The 7332-nt window shown below is 33.8% G+C and overlaps 1 pseudogene; it reads right to left on the bottom strand.

Annotated features, from left to right (window-relative positions):
• Positions 1-586: 586 nt before the first annotated feature.
• The window catches only part of LOC145271035 (histone-lysine N-methyltransferase SETMAR pseudogene), a 107301-nt pseudogene continuing 100555 nt past the window's right edge, over positions 587-7332 (bottom strand).

Below are 7332 nucleotides of genomic sequence, written 5' to 3'. Positions count from 1 at the left end.
TATGTAATTAAATGAACCGGTCATACATAATATATATATTTATTTATTTATTTCGCGAGTGTCGCTTCTACAAGAGCTAATATAAAAGTATTCTCTATTTAAAAAAATATATCTCACAGGTGTTTCCTCATTTCTTATCGAAGTCTTTGCATACTGTAGGTGATAAAGATCGTTCCTTCTCTAAAAGTCAATTTCTACTTCAGACCTGGAAAGTCTAGATCGATGAAAATCCGACACACCTAACAGGCACTATAAAATATAGTGTTAAAATTATACACTTTAGCAAACATATTTATATGCGTATATGTATGTGTGAGTAAAGTGACTTTTTAGTCCAGTGAGTTATCTGCACTTTAAATTCGCAAGAGATACAGCATAGATTATTTACTCACCGATTTGTTAACCTCGACATCTTTGCTTTGTTCATCTCCTATTTCTATTAGAACGTTCTCTTAGAAAATCATGAAATATTCAAACAGAAGCGGTGTCAAAAAGGTTCTACACACACACACACACACACACACACACACACACACACACATTGATGTTCAACTTCAAAAGATCATAACTCCTTTCTTGAATTTTATTAATCGAAATAAGAACCATTAGAATCGTCACTTTTTTGTCAACGAGAAATAAGTTTATTTATCCCATTAATGTAGAAATCTGGAGTTCTGGAAGCGATAAAGTCATCGAAAGTCGATTCAGCATCATCTTAGCTTTTGAAGCTGTGGAGATGCTTTAAAGTGATAATCGGTAGGCGAGATGTCCGAGAAATATGGCGAATGAGGCAGAGTCTCGTACCCCAATTCGTTCAGTTTCTGCAGGGTCAGTTGAGCAACATGCAGGCAAGCGTTGTCATAAAGGATAATTGGTCCCTTCATATTGACCAATCTTGGACACATATGTTGGAGCTTCAGGTGCATTCGTCAATTTGTCGGCCGTACTTCTCCGAAGTAATCGTTTCGCTCGGATTCAAGAAGCTGTGATGGATGAGACCGGCCGCAGACCGCCACACAGTCACCATAACATCTTTTTTGTGTGTGTGCAATTTCGGCTTCGGGAGGTGTTGTGGACCTTCTCCGCCATCCAAAGGCTGTGCCAAACCTCGCCGGTCGTCATAGAGGATCCACTTCTTATCACACTTCACAACCCGCTCGAGAAATGGGTCGTTTTTGTTGCGCAGAAGGAACATAGAAGACACCACCAAACGACGATTTTTTTCTGTTATTATAGTTAAATTTATGCGTCACCCATTCATCAAACTTCCCTATTTGCTTTACATGGCGAACGACTGTTGAGTGGTCGACCTCGAGGTCAACAGCAACTGCTCGTGGGGTTTTGCGAGGATCGGCTTCAACTAAGGCTGTCAAATGTTCATTAACAACTGCAGTCTGCCGACCGCGACCGTCTTCGTCTTCGAGACTCTCGTCACCATTCGAAATTTCTTGAACCACCGTTGTGCGACATATTCGTTAGTGGTTCCTGGGCCAAATGCATCATTGATATCACAATAAGATTGATAAAATGCGCTCCAAAATGAATTATAACATGACTATATATATATATATTACATAGGGATCACTACTTATCAAGGCCAAGAGACCACTCGAGGATAAGGGTTAAAGAGTGTACAGTAGAAATTGGACAATATAGTAATCGTTAGTAATGGAAATTCGGTAAATTTGTTAACAAGTGGAACGGCTCATCAAGAACTTTAATCATCAAGAACAATGAATTCATGCAGAAACCAAACGATAATAAGATTGAAACAACATGCTTCAAAATCAATAAGTACATACATATATATATATATATATATATATATATACTTATTTCTTTTTTATATATTTATTCAGTTGTATGGTAAAATGTCTTACTTGTAACTTGTAAGCCTATGCGACGTATTCCATTTTTAATTTCGTAAAAATTTTCCCTTTTCAAATCGTGTGCGTAACAGGTCGATTCAAAGCATGCTCTTCTTTTACACATATATATATATCAATGAATTAATTCAGAAACCATATATAAAAGTAACATATGTGAGAAAACGATATTGTTTTTGCACAAACTTAATTTATATTGCGTGTATGTAGGCAGCATTTTTTCATTCAGGCAGATATTGTTTAAAAATTACAGAAAGCTTCTGTTTAGTAATACCTTTTTGATTTTTTGGATTTTTCTTAATATTTTTTTTATATCAAGCGTATGGATGTCTGATTCAAGCATTTTTTCTTTTCTTCTTCTCGAAGTGTCACGGTTTTTAACTTTTTGTGAAATCGTCTTCACATCATCAGGAATATGTGTTAGTCTCGGTTGTACGGGCGAAGTTCGTTGTGACTGTTGACAGCGGTAGGGAGTGGTGTGGTAGGGGAAAGTAGGGAGAGCATACCTGTTCTTAATTCAATCGGAGCAACTGGGGGGTTTAGAGGGAGGGGTTATACCAGGCATTTGAGCATATTGGAACTATTCTGAAATGTAACCAGATTCAGGCTAGGTTTTTGCGTTTTTGTATAAATAGCTTTAAGGATTTTAAGTTTTTTACATTTCGTGGTGGAGTATTTTGGTGTTGTTAACTATAAGTTCTCTGAAAAGTAATTTTTATGTAAATCTTGAAAGATGGCACTTAATTCGACATTATGGCAGGGGAGACGGTTAAGGTTTTATGTCCAACGTTACTATTAATTGCATTGTTGTTATAAGAATTACATTTTCCCGAGGGGCATTAAGTCTGATAGATGACGTTGGCCCGTTCTAGTGGTTTAAACGCATGGGAGGGATTGTTTTTAAAAACTAAAGTTTTGGGTTTAAATTTTTTTATAGTAACTGATGAATCTAATGTTAGTGTTGACTACAGGGGAAATGTATCTATAGATGATGTTTTTTTACAGCGATTTCTTCCAACTTAAAGCCCTGATGCATTTGATTGCAATAGGTTGATTGTATCGGGGTTTTGTGTTGTGTTATTGTTAGTTGGAGTGTTGTTTAACTTCTGGAGCATGGAGTTTATGTGTTGATCAACAATATAGTTTGAGAAATCGTTGTTGGTGTTTTTTAGTTCGATAACTAGTATTTTTGTTGGAAGAGATAAGTTTTGATCGGTTTTTCATGATGACTATTTTGTATCGGTATATAGCAGGTACATTTTTCATAGTTGGAAGTGCTAAAGGTGTTATTATCAATAAGGACGTAGAGGGAAGGTATTTTGCTATTAACATTTAATTCAATAGTGAATTTGAGTACGCAGTTGCCTTAGAGAAGGTCCTTAAGTGTAAAAATTTGTTGGTTGTTATGAGCAAGGGGGAGAATATCTTCTACATACCTTACATAAATAGAGGGTTTATTGGTGTTGTTAAGTATCAGGTTTTCGAGGTGACTCACTGAAGATGGACCTGACAAACTCATGGATACGCTGTCTACTTACGTGTACATGTTCTCTATGTGGTTGTAGGTAGGTACTCAAGTGGTGGAAACTAAAAGGGAGAGATAGGTTTTTGTATGTTCGGTTAATGATTACATCAATAGTTTTTATTTTACGGGGGCTTTGTAAAATCAAGAGGGGGCGATTATTTTATTATCAGATTCTGTAGATTTGAGGATTTGTAAGAGTTTTGTGTGGATTTTTTTGCTGGGTAGATATGGGCTAATGATGTTATGTAGGACTTTTGTTAGTGAATAGATTGGGGTGGTTACTTGTGAAATGATAGATCGGAAAGGAGAGTTGGGTATGTGGATTTTAACGGTTCTGTATAGGTATCCCCCACCGATACAAAATAGCTATCATCACAAACCTCCTAACCTCCTAAACAGAGAATATATATATATATATATATATATATATATATATAGAGAGAGAGAGAGAGAGAGAGAGAGAGGGGAGAGAGAAAGAGAGAGAAAGAGAGAGAGATAAAAAAGAACAAACCGAGTTATGCGTTCATCAACATTTCGTCTTTATTTCAAAACGTTGATTAACACATAACTCGGTGTGTTCCTTTTTATTTCTCTATTTTGTCTATTTCAATTATTTCATCAGATATATATATATATATATATATATATATATATATATATATATGTATATATATATATACTAGAAAAAGTACCCGTCGTTGACTGGGTTCAAAACAGCCTACAGAAAATGGACTCTGATTTATTAAAGTATGATAGGTTATGAAAAGGAAGGGTTGTTAAGAGATAGCTTCGAATTTGGGGGTATCAAAACCAAAGCAAAATATGATGAAAGTAAAAATAAAATAGATAAACCCCATAATTTATTATACCATACATGTTCACACTGAAACACTTATCACAATATTCTGTGGATCTATATTAAAAACCTTGTTAAACTTTGTGACATATTTCCATTCTATGGAGGTCAGGCGCAAACAAACACCTCATAATTTTATTATACCATATTTCTTCAAACTGAAACATAATTATCAAAGTATACTTACGCAGATAGATATGAAAAGTCTTTATTAAAGTTTGTGCCTATGCCCATTCTATGGAGGCTAGGCGCGAACACAGACCCCACAATTTTATTATACCATCCCTATTTAAGTTAAAACATACTTATCAAAGTATTATTATGTACAGCTATATCAAAAACACTTGTAAAAGTTTTTTTTATTTTTAATTTTTTTATTTCCATACTTTGTGGGCCAGGCGCGAACGCAGACCCCACAATTTTAAGGAACCACCGTTCTGCAGGATCAAACATACCCATTTCTGTGTCTCTATACACCTTCTATCATTATATGTAATCAGTTTTTTAAAATAGTCAACAATATAGGAGCCTATTCGTGACCAGACACACACACACACATACACACACAGACATTCAGCTTTATATATATATATATATATATATATATATATACATATATATATATATATATATATAAGAGCAAATAGTTAATAAAACATGTTAATAAACACTTTGAAAAAGAGTTAAAAACATATTTAATCTGAAAAGGAAACACTTAATATGTGGATAGTCCTTAATCCGCGGAGTTTCGAAGAAATACTTTCTTTCTCATCAGAAGGTAGGAATTAGCAAAATGCGGGATCGGATTCTGCATACAAAAGTATTTGATGAAACTCTAAGTAAGTCAAAGATCTTACTTGATAACAAAAAGTGAAGCAGAGGGAATATGGTGAAGAAAAGGGAGATCTCACGTGAATGGATTGTCTGGTGAAAGGTAAATTATCCAATTACAGTAAAATCCAAAAATGTAAATCCAAGAAAGTTAATTGAATTTCCATTCGCACAAGTAAAATCCAAGGAAATCACGTTATTGGAAGATGGTCCAAAATAATCCAAAAGGCCGAAATCCATGTAATAATTTACAAATTTGTATAGGAAAAGGGGAAAAAATTACAATAATATTAATAAAAGAAAAATAAGATATGCGTTTGACACGGCTGCCGAGACAAAAAGTTATTTATAATATACTTTAGTTTTACCATCTTGGGTCATTTTGGTAAATTTAATTTGTATATATATATATATATGTCAGTGGAGTCCCAATTAAGAGACAACACTTCATCAGACCAAAAAGAATTGATATTGAAACGAGTGTCAATACCACATTGGTTTTTATAAGATATTTGGGTGCAATCTACATCCCGGAGAAAACTGTGAATGTGAGCAGTAGGAGTTTTTCGATGTTATGATGGGAAGAAGGGGGATGCTGTTTCCCGTGTTTTAGCCGCAATTTGTAAGGACGTGTTAAATGATTCTTTTAGCTTGGCGGTTATTTATTGCTCATGATTTAAAATTCCCCATGTCATTAGATTGTTTTTATGGTTATATCTTTTATTTTGTTTATATCTTTAATTTCCTTTTGACAAATGTAATTTTTATTTATTAGTTAATTTTAGTGTACACACACACCACACACACACACACATATATATACATATATATATGTATATATATAGACAGAGAGAGAGAGAGAGAGAGAGAGAGAGACTCTTTCGTTGTATCATAGTTGTAAGTCTTGTAAGGCATATGAGTGCTTCCGGTTGAGATTTAAACCCATCCGAATCTTTTCAACACATCTTTGCGTTTATTTCTATAAGTATTCGGGCTTGGTGTACTAAGGCAGCATTCGTTGATTTAAACATATTTCATGAAATTATATTCGATTGTTATTTCATATTTCGAAAAGTTTAAGCACAAGTAATAAGGGATTGTTGTAAGGTTGGTAAAATATTTCTAAAAGTCACATTTCTCTTCTGAACGTCATATTATCTTTATTTCTACAAAATTTGTAATCTCCAAAATCATCCTATTTGGCATGATAATCTAAAACTTCGATAAAGAGGCAAAACTCTTTTTCGAACAGGTTAGAATGCAAAATTTTTATTAAAAAAGGGAAAAATTAATTTTGTCCCATTCATTCTTTTTTCCCCCCTGTTTTTTTTTTTAAGTTAAAACATTTTTTATTAATTTCGGATCATATCAAATCCATTATCAGAGAACGAAAGAGTTCTTTTGTTTGTTTTTTGCTTGATTTTTGCTTGTATTTTTTTCAAGTAAAATCCGTTTCGTTGTGGTGTTATGTCTAAGGCGTGTTGTTGCTAAAAACACTGGTCAAATACTTGACTTTATTAAAACAGCAAATATTTGTTTCTGAATTTCTTAGATAAGTTTTAATTATTCGCATTATTTGAATTTTGCGAACTAGTGTTCTCATCTTGGGTGTTATTCTCACGAAGTTACCGCCGATGTAAAGATCAGGGGTCATATGGGCAGAAACTAGCAGTAAGTTCGACAAGTCTAGTCTGGTACAAGGCCATTCAAATAAATTATATCGCTGAGTGAAAAGATATGTCTTGATTTTATTTGTAATAAGACTCAAGTTTATATTTATATATGTATATTAAAGTAGGTTCACCGCTGATCTTGTCTCTAAAGGTGAGATTCGTCTCTGCTGATTACCACGAGGGATTGACCTTGGCAGACTTGATCAATCATTCAATACGACAACGCGTTATCTCGTAGCATTCATTCCCGCTGGACGGAGAGTAATTTTGTAAGTGGTAGATTTTGACATACCACCGATTGACAGATGACTACAATTAGAGTACTACTGTGATACATATATATATATATATATATATATATATACAAACACAATTACATATATATTATATGTATATATGTATATATATATATAGATTGGAGCGAAAGATAAAGTGATGGAGATAGGTTGATTGATTGGTTGATTGATTAAAAGACTGAACAGTAAAGTTGCGTACAAATTTCACTAATCAGAGTTTTCAACTCAAAATAACACACACACGCATGCACACACACATTTATAA

Source organism: Euprymna scolopes, chromosome 4 (assembly GCF_053919585.1).
Source record: "Euprymna scolopes isolate OS-2025 chromosome 4, ASM5391958v1, whole genome shotgun sequence".
Lineage (NCBI taxonomy): Eukaryota > Metazoa > Mollusca > Cephalopoda > Sepiida > Sepiolidae > Euprymna > Euprymna scolopes.
This window is presented reverse-complemented; position numbering and strand designations above follow the sequence as displayed.